We start from the raw sequence: 16,027 nt of genomic DNA on the forward strand, positions 1-16,027 counted from the left end.
TTCACAAAAGCCCATTTCGACAGATAGCAAATCTCCTCTACAATAAGCAGTGGAGAGAATTTGCTCTAAATTGAAGGGCTATCATGCAGAAAGGCTTCGATGTTCCATCACTAAATTTTCTCCAACAAAGAATAAAAGAACAAGGTCACTGACAGTTTTTTCCTTTTCTTAAAGAACACAGTGGAGGTTCCAGCGAATGCCAGGTGGATTTAAACCATGGATGTGACACTTTAGTGCTCCGTCTCACGCAACGCTACACAACCTGCATGCTTTACCACAGCTGCCCTTTTGTTTCAGTCACTGTAGCAGCCACAACCACAAAGTCCATGTTGACATATTTTAAATGGATTTATTATATTTTCAGCTCATTCTCTTCGATCCTTTTTCCTTTCCCTCCCGCCTGTCAGCTCAGACATTACCAGGTATGTGCACATGGACTGTAATAACACAAGTGACACGAATGGAAACCAATAAATAAACAAAAAAAGAGGAGCCTCTAGTATATTTATAGAGCTCATGTTGGAAAGGAAAGGTGTCTGGAGCAACATCGCATTCAGATCACAGATTACAAAAGACAAGACGAGCTTTTCAAGGGATTTTTAAGTGTTTTTTTCCTGTGTAGTCACTCAGTGGACAGACTGTAATTGCTTTGATTAACAGGCTTCTTATCGTGAAGGTGAAAGGTCACGGGAGTAAACCCTCTCTGTAGAACATGACTTGAACAGATATTCATAGCTACTGGATGACCTGCTAATGAATGACCCCATTATTCCTCCGTGAGGCTGATAAATAAATAAAACACATATATTCATGGTCCAACGATGAACTGCGATGACTTTACCGTTCTTCTTAATTCTGATGTGAAAACCTGATCATCCACTTCAAATTTAGCTAACATGCTCATAGAGCAACTGTAAAAACATGAGTAAACCTCACTATGTTAGCATGCTGACATTAGCATGTACCTACACACTGCTCACTCTCTCTCTCGCTCATGCATCAGTTGTGTTTGGAGGACTTTGATGTTACAGTGAGGTAAAGTAAGTAAGACTGATTGCAAAATGGTTTTAAATCAAATCTGATGGACAGAAAACAGGAGCGTGTAGCTGAGGGGCACATAGCGGAGCTAGCAACAGAAACCCTGAACATTTAAGCCCATTTTGTCTTCTGTCAACATGAAACTATACAGGAGAACATTTTTCTTCATGGACAAACTGGATACTGAAAACAAAGCAATAAGATGAGTTACACAACTTGCAACTGCAATATGGGAGTTATAGAGTCTGACAGCGCTCATCAACGCTAATAGACTGCAGCTGAAGGGGCTGTGCGATGTATTACAGCCTCTACTGTAAAAGTTATCGAGCAAATCAGCTTTGTTATCTGAAGTGGTGACCTATTTTACTCTTTTTGTTCGAGCCATTGCTGTTAATAGCCCCAGGGAGACGTTTAAGCAGATGAAGTGGCTATCAGCATGGAAGTGCAAAGCTGCCACAGCTGCACTGATAACATGTCAATAGTCTACAACACTGAGGCTGGAGAGACCAGCTCTAATGCAGTGTGCATTTGTAGCACCGATACATGATGCAAGTGTACACTTTATGTTTTGGTTTTTCATGGAATTACAGCAATTTTATATTTACGGGCTTGAAACTCCTGGACTGATTAAATGCAGAACAGTAACATCAATATTACAGGCGTGGCTTGTTTTTTCATCATTTATTGACAAATGGAATTAACTTTTCTGTCTTTAAGTGAACATGTATTTGGTAACATGAAGACGCCTTGATGAAAGTGAAGGAGGCAGACGGCTAAAGTGGACGACTGCTGATTAATCAAGAAGAAAAAAAAAAAAAAAAAAAAAAAAACACACTAACCAAGTCAGGAGGTGAATACATTACTGGCAAAGTCTACAGTCAAGAGCTGTTTCACAAACGTTACAACTGAGGGTTTACATCGAGACGCACATCACTTCACCACAGAAGGAGAAGATAAGAAAACATCTGAGAAAAAAAGAGACAGCTGAGCTCTGGAACGACTTTCTGGAGATTAAATCAGAATGATTTTGAAGTGCGTGCAGAAGTAACACGCTCACAGTGTTACAGTATTACTACTGTCTGCTCCACGTCAGCCCAATACTGGAACACAGACGGGAATTTTGTTTTTTCAGTTGGATAAACAGCCTGAATTAAAAGTTCTTAAATGTCTGAGTCAGTGAGCCGCGTTGCACATAACTATGATGTTCAGCAGGGCTGTCAAGTATTCTAAAGGCCTTTGCACACTGAGCGTGCTCTGATTGGTCGAAGCTGGAAAATGGAAAAAAGAAAATAAATATAATTGTTGCAAATTCTGTCTTAACCTAATAATTGTAATCATTCTGTGACAAGAGTAACTATACAAGTAGTTATTTTTCCTTTTGCAGCTGATTCAAACCTGTGTGGGTCAGAGTTATTACTGCTGCCCTCTGTCTTTCTAGTTTGAATAAAACCTCTTAATCCATCAACATCTTTTAGGATGAGTTGTATTTGTTCAGCGCCGCTCAGTGTAGACTCTGAACGAGTCTACCAAACCCCAACTTGGTCTAGGATTTAACCCACAGCCCACAGAAACCATAGTGAGCTTCACAGCTGGCATACAGTGCATATAAGGAATCAAATGGAGGCAGATTTTCCAGCACACACTGGTTAGGGGGGAAAAATCCAGCCCGTCTCAAGCAGCAGCTACTCAGATGGACCACCTCGAAGCAAACTTAGCGTGCCGGCAGAGAATTACTCCAGCAGTTTCACAGATATCCACTGCTGTCAGAAATGAGCTTGATGGGTGTGCTACTGGCACTGACTCACTAAACCATTTCTAAAGGCCTCAATTCACTCACAGAAAAACAAGTGCATGCATCAACTAATCTTGTTTGCCTTTTCCACCCACACTCATCCAAGGCAAATAATGTAACATGACATGTATTGTCAGCGCGCAGAATAAGTGACAAAGTTATGATGAGGCTGAGAGACCTTCCATTGTGCCAGTCTTCTGCGTGCTTCTGAGCATTTAAACCAACTGATTGCCTGGAATAAATTATGCACAATATGTCTTGCCTGCTCACTGAACAATAGCAAGACAAATTCCTTATTTCACTGCCTTACGATGAGACTGAAAGCAAAGTAATTGCTCAGTATGGCTCAGTCTGCACTAGCTTTCATTACTACGATTGTCTGTCGGTGTACAAACTAATTACAATGTGGCATTTAGTCACAATGCATATCTGCAGGTATCCACGCAAGAGTTTACAACACGTTAATTCACTTTCAAGCCACATATTTCTGTGTGAATAATATTAAAGGCAAAGTATTTGTTTGCATCTAACACCCAAAACCCGAAGGTAAAAAAGAAAAGTGGCGCAGGGTTCAAGAGGGATACATTTGACACATGTTTCAACTATTATAGACCAACAAGTTATTTATAGCAGTTTAAATACGAGCAATCAGTCAAACACCGGTTTGACCCATAATTACCTGGTTCTGCCTCATCCTCACTGGCACCATTTATAGTACCTTATGTTTTTATTTGAGGTCATTTGTTTGATGCATATTCTGAAATGTGATGTTTGAGAATAATGTATTTTGTCATCATTTCAGTTTATTTTGAAAAGTCTCAACAGGATCTTCAGCTTTATTGTGAAAGGTTTATGTGGAAAATAAACAAGCGGAGCCACGCGCTGGGTTTACCGTTGTTGTTGCTAATGACAACACGTAAAAACAGTCACTTGTCCGTCCGTAGTGTGATTATTTAAAATAAAAGAGAAAGAGAGAACTTTAAAGAATGAATATAGCCACTACAGTGACCATCAAAACGATATAAAATATTGCCGTAAAGAGTTTATTTTGCGACACCACAAAACAAAAGACAGCGTGATATGACACGATAGACGTTTTCATATCGTCATATCGCACAGCCCTAAGGTAGCATACACACAGCATCAGAACAGAACACTGAACACTGCCTAGTCTGATGGTCTCCATTCTTGGTGTAACATCTGGACGGTAGGTTCAGAACTCGGTATTAACGAGAAAGCAAGGATTAAGAAATCAACAGGTATAAAACCATCAAACTCTCAAACCTCTGTGCGCTGATGTTAGGGTGTTACAACTGTTGTCGTAATTTTAATATGTAAATCTGAGTGTGCAGGTGCTCCCCAATGATTGGTGCATCCAGGGTGGACGGACCGATTGGCTAATGACCAGGAGGCAGCGCATAAGAAGACACCGCCAGGGACTGCCAGGTGATTCATTCTCGGCCCAACCCAACCGGCAGACCGTGTGTTCACTGTTTAACTATGTTGGTTTAATGTAGGAGCATGTAGGGGTGGACCGCCTTTTTGTTTGATTAGTTTTCTCCTGTTTTTGTTAGGTAGGGATGTAAGTAATTGTCGTTTGGTTTAGTTCTTTTGAATAGGTAAGTTTTATTTACTCCTGAGATAGGCTACCTTTTGTTTGTTGTTTGGGCCTTGGGTTCACCCCGAAGTTATAATTCGCTCCCTTCCTTTGTTTTTAAATTCACTCATTGTAAATAAATCACTGTCACAAAGTATTAATTGCGTGATGTGCTGCTTGGGGTTGGACGGGGATGGATCACCCCTTATGTTGTGGTCTGGCCGCGCCTAGACGGCCCATAACATAGGGTTTTTTGTTTTTGACTTTGTGGATCAAGTCTTTGTCTTTCCATACGAATCCTACAAATCTATATTAAAAATGATAGATATGTAGATTAGAGTTAAAAAATATAGATTCATAGACAATTTTATCCACAATTTTGATTTGATTGTTATATGTGCCTAAATATACGATGCTAAACTGGACACCTCTCTCGTTAAACATCACGCAGGCTGCAACAGAGAGAATAAAAATCTAAATGTTCATTTAATGGACTAATATTCTGTTGCTCTGCGTCTTAATATGATATAAACGGTGGACAGAGATCACTGGTGGAAAAGCAGTGCTTTAAGCAACTGGTTAAAAAGCTCGACCCAACATACAACATTGTGTTTTATTATGTGCAGCTCCTGCAGAGTTTCATGGTTCAGTTACTTCAGTTATTGTGAAATGAATTTCCAGGGAAAACATTACCCATGCTTTGTTCTTACCTCTGACATGTGTCACTGCTGTTGCACTACAATGCTGCTGTGGACACCTTGTTTCAATAGATTCACACTTTAAATTAGGAAGTGTGTCATCAGCGGTGGTAGCTCAGTGGAAAAGAAGGACTGCGCCTCATTTACTTACATTCAGAATTGCTGCTGTCTGCAGGCTGTATACATCATAGTTTTAAAAATATATATACACTGTTAGAAATATTATCACAAATTTAGCCCATCTCTAACAGCTGGAGGCTTATTTTAATAACTACCTTAACCCAGCATTTGTAATCAGGCTAAGTGAAACCAGATAACTGATAACTGGCTCAGATATCAATCCTTGCATCATGAATGTGGAGATCTCTGTGATGCTCTCACATCAGTATGGACCGAAGCTCTGACAGAAGAATGTGTCCAGTTCCTCAGTACTAGCAATGTGTACATAATAAAGTGGCCGGTGAGTAGTTGAATACAGTGCATTACATAACATTTCCTGAATATTCCTCTAGGCCTTCCACAGTAGAAGTGTCACAGAATAAATGAGGTTTTATTTAAAGAAGAAACTACAGAGCTACTCCTTTCTTTTCATCCTCATTTGTCTTGCATTTAAAAGCCACCTTCGAGAAACCTTTATGCTTACAGTGACCCTAATGTCCAACAACATTTGATTAACCTCCTGAGAACCAAGGAAAAATGAACCTTCCCATTTTACTTTTTTGTGATTTCCTTCCTCTTTGGAGCTAAAAGCCTAAACACACGAGAAACCAATGGAAAGCCCAGGATGCCCATCGGGACTTAGTAGTGTAGCTTGAATAAGTCAAAAGATGCAGACCCAAAACAAATGACCATTACAGAGGACATAAATGAACAGGCTGGTTCTCAGGTTCAATGAAGTGAACCCAACAAAATCAACCAGTCCATATTTGTCTTATGGACAAAAGTTAGCTTTGAAAAAAACGGATTCAAGAAATTATAAAAGAGAAGAAAGATGACAGGAAATAACATCACACACAGAAGTATAAATAGACCGACTTCATGACTGATGACACCGCTGCATTCAACACCAAGCTCTGCAAACACAAACACATACCTTTGGCCTCTATACGAGAACAAAGTAAAGAATAATTGGAGATCTAATGGATGCTAATAAAGCCTGATCGGTACAATCACTCCTTGCGGGGTACTCTAGGACTGAAGTGCAGATTAACTTCAGGTAGCTGGTTAACTGAGAAGTCTGTCCTTGACCTGATTATCACATGTTCAGTAGGTGCGAAACAGCATTAAGACGAGCTGCGACGTGTTGGCTGCATAATTCATTGCTGCTGCAATCATGTAACCAATTATAAGTGTGAATAGACTCTTTGATCCTCTAACTGAAATGGTTCAGACTCCGGTACAGGTGCATGAAGTAGTCACTGGTTGAGAATTGCACGACTACACTGGAAAGCTTGGTTCTAATGGTGAGCTAAACATCAGCTACTCAAGTTGGTGTAAAAATGTTTTTCATGCCTCACGGAGATCAAAAAGAATCTTTAGCTACTTCTAATCACCAAGAATGAAATACTTTTCACAGAAATCTCTCATAATTTGGAAAACAAACTGAAAAAAATGAGAAGCAAAATGTTTCCACCACAAAGGTTGTTAAGCCTCGCAGCTTAAACTGGCACAGGGAGACTTACTGTTGCACTCTACAATTAATGTCAGTTTGCTTTATGTGAAGATGGAACAGCAGAGCGGAGTTTGCCAAGTACATCTCTGTACACACAGTAGGTGACAAGAGTGAGACACCAGGGAGTTTATTTTCCACTTAACAGCCTATACCACCAAGGAAACCGTGATTCATGGTTTATGTAGTTCACACACAGAACGACTGGTCTACATTAATCTTTAAAGCACAACTGGATGGATGGATATCAACTCAGACAGCTGATAGGAGGTTAAATAAGATATATCAGCTACAGCATAGTTGTGTAGAACACCTTTGGTTGATGAGTCAAAATGTTAGACTGTTTAATCCAAAATCATTTCAAGCAAGTTCTAGATTTTCTCCTGATCTTGACGCTGAAACCGTGCGCTCCTGTTTGACTGAGAAACTGGGCAGGCCAGTGCAAATGTAGTGTTTATAAGACTGGGGAAACCTGCAGTCAGCTGAGACTGAAGAAGTCACCTGGATGAGTGACGAAACGTTTCTCCCACTGAAAACATCCAGATGAACAGAATCAACCTTTGGAGGTAGGCCATGTCGCAAAATTGACTCACTCCGTCAAAGATTTGGATCACTTCACGTTACTGCTGAACGCGATGAAGTAAACATTTTTTACTTTTTGAAGTAAACATCAGTTAGAAAAACAGAGCTGAGGTCAGACGCAGGAAAGAACTCTTTGAAGTCAAAACGTTTTGTGAAATGATTCGTTTGAAGGCCGATCCCTCTGACATTTTCAGTTTGCTAAATCCCAAATTTAATCTCCAAATGTTCCTGTAGCAGCCGACAAAGTCATATTTCATATGGTGTTCTGCTATATGCCATTATAAACTGCTGTGCTACAGTACTGTTTATGGGCCTTTATAAGTTTTAGAATATGAAGAAAAAACATTTTTTGCTGTATTCTACAGCAACAGTAACCATTACCTGCCCACAAGGTGCCGAGTACTACTGGACAAACACAAGTGCACATCATCTTAGAAATACAGGAACCACTCAGACTATCCATCTACACCTGAGTGCTAATCTTGTCACTGAGCATTCAGTTCGTGCACCGTGGATGACAGTTTCTTCTGAAAGCAAAGAAACACCGCGCAGCTCAAGAGGCACAACTTTAATAGAAGAACAAGACAGGAAAGGTGGAAGAGAAGGGCTCGAGTACAAGAGGAGCAAAACTACTGGATACAAGTGCAAATCCATGTAGGCATAAAATGAAGAAAAAATACATATGATCCAAAAAAGTAATTTTTAAAAAAAAAATTATGAATCAGTGTTGACTTTCGGTCAGGCTGATTCATGTGGTGTTGAATGACAACAATACACTTCATGAATAAAAGTGTAAACACACTAAATTAAGCCCTTAAGTGCCGACTGTGATGTAGCTGAAATAAATACAGTTATATTGCAGAACGTGCAAAGTATGAGAGCAGGGAGGTCGAAAGCATTTGTTCCACGTCACGTGCCTCAGGTGCTGCTGTCTGAGCATGCTCAAACAATTATCTCAACACAGTGGCTCGTTTCACCCGTTATAATTTGTATTTTATAAGCAAACAAAAATAAATTGATGTACAAATATCATTTTTCCCTTCTGAAAACCATCTTTGGTGTCTCAAAGTAGATCCAGCTGCTAACAACCCGAGTGTTTCCAGAGGCGGAGGGGATGAGCTCGTCTAAGCCAGACAGCTTTCAGTAAACGATTTCCCTGAAAGACAGAAGCATCTGCAGGATGTTTGCTCCTGCTTGCATCGTTGCCTCGTTTCTCATAACGCCACAACAGCGAGACCTGACACAACAGCGTCCACTTTAAAAATGCACACAGCTCACATTTACAAAGACACAAAGACACCAGGACTGGCACCCATCTAATCACAGACCCCCCCCACCAGGTCTGAGTTCCTGTCGTGTCTGTCTATTAAACAAACAGATTCTTTTTCTCCCAAAGCTCAGAGAGCACCCAAGAACTGGAGTTACGGGAAACCAGTTTCCATCTCTATCATCTCATCTTATCTGTTTGGGAATCAGAAGAACAACTGATTCCCAAACAAAAAGAAAGCAGCACATAAATCCTTACCATCTTGGAAATGGAGACAAAACCTGTTCTGTCAGTTTTTAATTACAAAGTATTGTATAACACGTGTATCAGCGAAAGGAGATTTGTACTAAAAGCCAAAGTCAGCAGATCTGTTTGTATTTATGACACAGCACATGTGTTTCCAGTTCCCAGTGATTCCACTCTAACAGTGCCAGTACAGCTCTTATATAACTTATATAAACATATTGAGCTTGAGCCATAACAGCCCACAACATTTACCCTTATTAATAAACATGAGGAGGAGATGGAGCCTGTCAGCCGGCTTCTTTTATGGTAATCACTAAATAAACAAAGTGGGCAGTGTTGCCCTTTTCATATGTAAGGAAGGATGTAATGCAGCATGCCTTTTATTCATACGTACATGTAAAAACATATACATGCACACACACCTTTTCTGTGATATCCTAGAGAGGAACATTTACTAAAAGTAGCAGGTCATCGATTCTGTTTACATGAATGCGCATGACATGCGGTGACGACCTGAATAAGCAAAGCATATTGCGAAAACAAGACTAAGTGCAGGCTGCACAGATCAAATGAGAACAAACAGCAAGGTAGAAAACAATGTGCTGCAACAGTCCCAGGCTGATCGGCACGGCAGGATGGATTTCAGCCTCTGAAGCTGCCCTTGTTGGCTTAAATAATTACAGCTAATTGCTGACAGATGTAAAGGCAAATGAAGCATTTCCTTACACGGGAGAGGGAGTGCTGACGATGACCGCATGTGGTCAAAGCTTCTATCCGATTCTCCCATTTGCTATTGCTAAAGAGGATTCCCTCTCAGCAAATCAGGCCTGTTTGTTAAGCTGTCTGCCACGTACACGTAAGAAAATCACAAACAGGCAAGGAAACATGTCTGAAACGTAGCAAATATAATGGTAATCATGTGACCACTGAAGCTCCACATGTTTGTTCAGTAACAGTACGCTGCATGAAAATCAACTTTTACTTCATGGTGGTACTTTTAGCTAAAGTCGGTACAGAAGTGTCTTTGTGTAACCTGATGGCACGATGACAATATGCACTCAAAATATAACTAACTAACTAACTAACCAACTAATAGCTCGAGAAGTCGATGATCACAAACCCTTACCAACAGCAGCAGCAGCAGCAGCAGCAGCAGCATAGCTGCTGGTGATCAGCTGACAACTATGAAACTGGCACCTTAGCGAATGATGTTTGGTTCTATAACCCTGGATAAAAGTCCAGCGTGACTAAATATAAATGAATGAAAACATAAAATACAAGCACGTCACATTTACTGTCATTCCACTGTCAAAGCAATTAATGAAATGCATTAACAAATGAACAACTACCGTTTTCCATTAACTGCATGTAATGATTCATCTTTTGCTCAGATCTCCTCTAAGCCTCGGCTGAGAATTCATGCGGTCGTGTAAACAACGACCACGAAAAAGAAGAGAAACAAGCAGCATTTTGCTAACAAGCATGGTTTCATTCTCCTTGATGTGTAAATGAACCTGTGAGAAAATACAAGAAATGTGAAAATTCTGGATCCTCCTCTCACAGTTAAACATGAGACATCGTCTCTGAGTTGATCAAACTCTAATTCTAAGCTCTAGTAATGAGTTTTTATGTTCAAACAATACATTTAACTGAGGGAAAGAGCTGGGGGGGGGGGGGGGGGGGGGGGGGGGTTGGGCACCACCAACAGCGATTCCTCTTTTTTTGTGCATTTTTTAACTACTAAGGCACTCTAACGCACAGATCAGCTGGCAACATTACAAAAGCATGTCTGTGGGCAGCAGAGCACCACGTCTGACGCGTAACCAACACAAACATATGTAAGCGCATTAAAAAAATCCCCACATGGCAAATCAGAGCTAGAAGGCAAACAAAAACATATGGTGCCAAGCGAGGAACCAGACACAGCAGACAATTACAACACAACTCTGCCTGCCACACGGCGACTGAAAATCAGGTTGAACCCGGCAAAAGTGAAGCCATGGAATCATTTTCAAGCTTTTAAAAGAGAAGCCAAGGTTTCAGGAGAGCTGAGAAGAAGATGATGATGATGAAGAGGTACTAGAAGCAAAGAAGTGGCATTCACGACCAAGAAAGGGCATCATACAGTATTGGGACACCTGTTGTGGTGTCGTCTGTGGTAGGACTAAGACTTTATTATTGCCAGGACTGAATAAAGAGCCAAAGTGTCAAACTGCACTCAAGTTCCTGCCAGTAAGCAAAGTTACAAGTAAATGTGGAATGACAGATATTTTGATGAATCAGTGGAAAAAGACGGATCCCCACCAGCACCACCTCCTGAACTCAGACAGGATGAAAACAGGAGCAGACAACAGCAAACTCGCTCTTGCTGATGGACGCGGCTCTAAAAGCAAAGGAATACATGAACTAGCAACATCTCTTCAGACCCAGACGGTCACGCCAACGTTTGCCGCGTGTTACCTGAAAGTGTCTCACGTTACTGCGAGTCCAACGTTTTCTCCCAGATACATCATTAAACCCGTCGCTGTGGCACCAGGGGACAGCGTTACACTACATTCACACAGCACCAACCACTCGTTATGATGCAGCAGGAGGAGAAAGAGCCAGACAGGACTGAGTCACAGCTGGGTGTGTTCACCTGGATATGGATGATTAACTCTACTGTAATTAGTCATTATTACCCAGGGATGGATGGCAAAAACAGGTGAAGAGGCTTTTTACTGTCATTATGGCTGTTATTGTTTTAGAGTCATTTTGTGTACATTTTGCAGCGGTATGGCAAATAGTAGTGACCATATATTTACTCAAGAGCAGCTTAATGTTAAGCATTATTATCATGTTGTGCCTGTTTAAAAAAAACACTATCTCCGTTGCGTAGGCTCAGACTGAGTCGACTTCAAATAAAAATCTAAAAGCTGATCAGTTTGTTATTTTCAACTGGTACCTAGAAGTTCTCAGACTATCTACAAAATCAAATTTGTTAATCCAGAGAGCCCAAAGAGAATGTTTGTACTGTCACGTTCATGCATATGACCAATTTAGAAACACCAGTTAACGTAACGAACTTATCTGTGGAAGGAAATCACACGAACTCCACAGAAAACAACCCAGGACCTTCTTGCACTAAGACATCACTGCTACCATAGGTACACCCTGGACAGGTCGCCAGAGACAGACAACCACCCACTCCCACACCTAACCCCACTAACTGCATGTCTTTGGACTGTGGGAGGAAGCCGGAGCTGCCGTTGCCATGTTTGAATCAAATGTTTCAAAAACTAACCCCAAATAATCACATTTGAAACATGCAAAATGTGACATTTTTAGCTAATACTAAGGTTTAAAATAACAAGTAGGCCTACATCTGCTACTCATGCTTTGTTTTGTTGTAATTTATGGCCCTCCTTTATGCTGGTGAAACACAGAAATATTCATTAAGATGTTTAGCCTTTCAGCCATGCATCAAATTCCTGGGTGCAGTGCCACAAAAATGACGGAGCGTAACAAATTTGGACTCATTTGCTGTCACTGGCAGCAAACAAGGCAAATATCGGGCAATAAATAAGTGCATCCATCGCTCGTATGAATATTTAATAGAAGGCAAGGACTGACTTTCCAGAGGGGCTAAAAGGGGCAAGTGTTACCTCCCTTTTTAAAATTTAAATATTAGTCCATGTTTGCTGCATTAAAAGGAAAAACTTTCTTGGCTTTGTTCTCGCCTACAGACAGACTGCACTTTCTCCAAGGAGCCTCCTGGATCTGATTTCCCTGAGAGAAACTCCACTCAGGGCCAAGAAGAAGCGTCTCCATCAATGCTGCAGAGCTGCCAGAGTATGAACAACACACACATTTTCTTCACAGCATTTCTAACTGTGTTTACATGTTCCCACTGTTCAGTGACAGAAAAACACGAGTGAGATTTTACTGAAGAGCACAGCTTAACTACGGTGAACGTTTACTGTGAAGGTGAAGGACTGAGAGACACAATGATATCACGTGAATGAAACACAACGAATTAAGACAGAAACAAAGTCTCAGATCTTTACTTGTACACAGACTGAGAGACAAAGCTCTTACAGTGCTTCTGTCCTCTCAGACCTTTTCAGCCCATTTGTTGTCTGTTGTTTTAAAAATAAAGTTTTCTGTGCACACCGGAGCCAGAGCAAGCACCACTGAAGGAAAAACAACCTCTCCTGGGATTTGGAGAGAAGGGAAACCGAAACGCTTGATTTCACTCAAGCTGCGTCTTTGCAGCAGCATCTCCCTCTTATTTCTCTCTTTTCTCCTCCCTCCACCTCTATGATTCACAGCAGAAAATTGTCTCAGGCAGGGAGCGTAGAGCCGGTGACGCTGAAGCCTTCCTGTCCTCGGTGTGCTTCTCTCCCGCCCACAGCCAACAACAGACTGCCGTCAGGCGCTGAAGATCGAGTTTTAGGAAACTTAAAGCAATCAGCTTAATTGGGATCTCTTTCTAAAGAGGCTGGGGAGCCCCAGAGGGGAAACACATTTGTCCAACATTAGGCTTCACGCTTGTCTGGTGTAACAGGACGTGATTAATTCTGTTAATGTTATCACACCTTTGGTTACAGTAAAGCGTTTGAGGTAATATTAAAAACATGCGGGACCATTTAGAGGAGAAAATAATCAGGAGAGCGGGTTAACGGCCAGACTCTTTGGGTTAACCTCTCTGCGTTCCCCGTATCATTCCTCAGCTCTCCAGACCAATGATGTGATGTTTCTTTTGGGACGCCGCGGCTTCAGGCAGAATAGTGCAGGTTGCTTAGCAACTGGGTACAGAAAGAAGATCATTAAATTGCACTGATGCTCACTCAGTTTTTGTGTCATGAAAACCTGTTGCCCCGACCCACAGTGAACAGGAATCTGTCCTACATGAACTCTGATGAATGTGCTGTGCAGCCTCAACGTGATGGTGGAGTAAGAACGATTCATAACAAGAAAGCAAAAATAATTAAATATAAATAATTCACCAAGCAGATATGACTTCCCAAATATTGCATGAGCGTGTGAACCATTAAAAAAGTACATTAATTTTCAATAATTAAAGCAATCAACTTGATATTTAGGAAAAAAGACCAAACGTTTTCATCGCTTTAATGTGCTTTAGTCTCTCAAGGTGGAAATCGTGTCATATTGCACAAACACAGCTAACCTCATCTCAGTGAATATTAAGTTAAATCAATGAAGCGCACTGAGCAGAGTCTATTTCCTGTCTGTATGAAGACCGAGCATGGGCTCCACCAGAGAGCCCACACCTGCACTATTTATAGCCCGCGGACATTAAAGCTAACGGTGTAATACGAGACCGCGCACTTGGCCCTGCACCGGTAATTAGAAACCCAGTGAAAGCTCATGATCTCCACAATAGATGAGAAGACAGCGCCAGAAGAGACAAAACACATTTCCAGGTTCCTCAACTAGTTTTAGTTTTACTGTAACAGGATTTTGGGCTCAGAGCTTTCCCAACGCTGAAGCTGTTCCTATAATGATTACTGTTTCTATGCAACAGTTACTCAACTACACAACTGTTCACTCAGTCCAAGCCTCATGTGAAGAACCCCCCGTCATGCTTTTACAACAATAAGCCTTACAGCTTCAAATGCAATAAAAACACAGATTATTGCAGTGAAAATTAAGACTACACATTTTACTATGGTGGCTCTGAGAGGTCAAACACACTGCAACTTAGCAAATGGAAAAAGATTGCAAGAGCACACAAAAAACACGATGGAAGTAAAAAACATAAATCTCCCAAACACAACAGAAGTGTTTTTGAGGATGGACCAGCTGCAACAGTGACAGAAAGCAAACGATGCACAGAAGACCGAGACGTGCTTAAAATAAGCTGAGGATTAGGTAATGCATGTTTTAATGACATGATGGACAGCTGTTCATGTCAGCGTCTAGCCAGTTGTGTTTTATTTATTTTCTGTGCTTTTTCAGCCTGATGGTGTTTCACTAAGCTTCAGTGCGTTTGACCTCTAAAGCCAACGTACATTTAGACCAGGGGTCCCCAATCCCAGTCCACGAGGGCCGGTGTCCTGCAGGGTTTAGATGTGTCCTTGATCGAACACAGCTGATTTAAATGGATAAATTACCTCCTCAACATGCCTTGAAGTTCTCCAGAGGCCTGGTAACGAACTAATCATGTGATTCAGGTGTGTTGACCCAGGGTGAGATCTAAAACATGCAGGACACCGGCCCTCATGGACTGGGATTGATTGATTGATTGATTATACTTTATTCATCCCGAGGGAAATTGTGTTAAGGCTGCCAGCCGTGCCAGCGCCTTCTTACCCATCCGACCATACATACATTACACAAAACATCACATGGGGAAGACAGGTCAGAGGGGTATAACATGGAAAAGCACAACACGAGGAAAGATAAGGAGAAAAAAATAACTCCCCCCAGACTGAGCTCCAGCAGGGAGATCAGTTTGAGGACAGAAAAAAACACCTCTGCACATGGCACATGAAAAAAACTCTTAATACACCAAAGAAACACATGACAAGCAACAGGGGTGGGTAAAGGGTGAGAGACAGCCGATGTAGACAGTACATCCGGGCCTGCAGCCTATGCGCTGGTCTCCATGATCCACTGTCAGCATCGGAAGGGAATAAGCGTCAAAGGCGTTTGGAGGGGGAGGGGGGATGAGTGTATATCTGCATGTGTATATGTCTGTGTGCATGTGTGTGTATGTGTCCAGAGTTCAGCTGAGACAGTGTCCTTCGCCCTGCCAGGCTAAGTAAACAGTCTTCCAGCCAACCCAGGTGGCCTTGCATAGAATGGGAAGAACAGTCTCAACACAGTCGTTATCAGGGTGTTGTTGTTCAGCTCCAGCCTTGAGACCGCAGCTGGTGCCGAAGGGGTCTCCGCATGAAGTGATGATGGTTTTTACTTTAGTGCGAACAACTCATATGAATTTCAAAGCTGTTCTAACAGTCCAACACTGGTCTCTCAATCTCCCGTTGGAGAGCCGTGAGCTTCTCCATGATGTTATCAAACTTACGTTCTGTGGTGTTGTCATTCTTGTGGTCAAAGAGCAGGTTCTGAGAACTCACGACCGCAGTGCACTTCCCAAGATGTGATCAATTTGCGCCCAGAGGTGTTATTCCGA

The 16,027-nt window shown here is 41.6% G+C and overlaps 1 protein-coding gene across 7 annotated transcripts in view; it reads right to left on the reverse strand.

Moving 5' to 3' along the window:
- auts2a (activator of transcription and developmental regulator AUTS2 a) overlaps positions 1-16,027 on the reverse strand; it is a 322,613-nt gene that overhangs the window by 243,963 nt on the left and 62,623 nt on the right. The window lies entirely within an intron of this gene.

Source organism: Pelmatolapia mariae, linkage group LG10_11, assembly GCF_036321145.2.
Source record: "Pelmatolapia mariae isolate MD_Pm_ZW linkage group LG10_11, Pm_UMD_F_2, whole genome shotgun sequence".
NCBI classification, from domain to species: domain Eukaryota; kingdom Metazoa; phylum Chordata; class Actinopteri; order Cichliformes; family Cichlidae; genus Pelmatolapia; species Pelmatolapia mariae.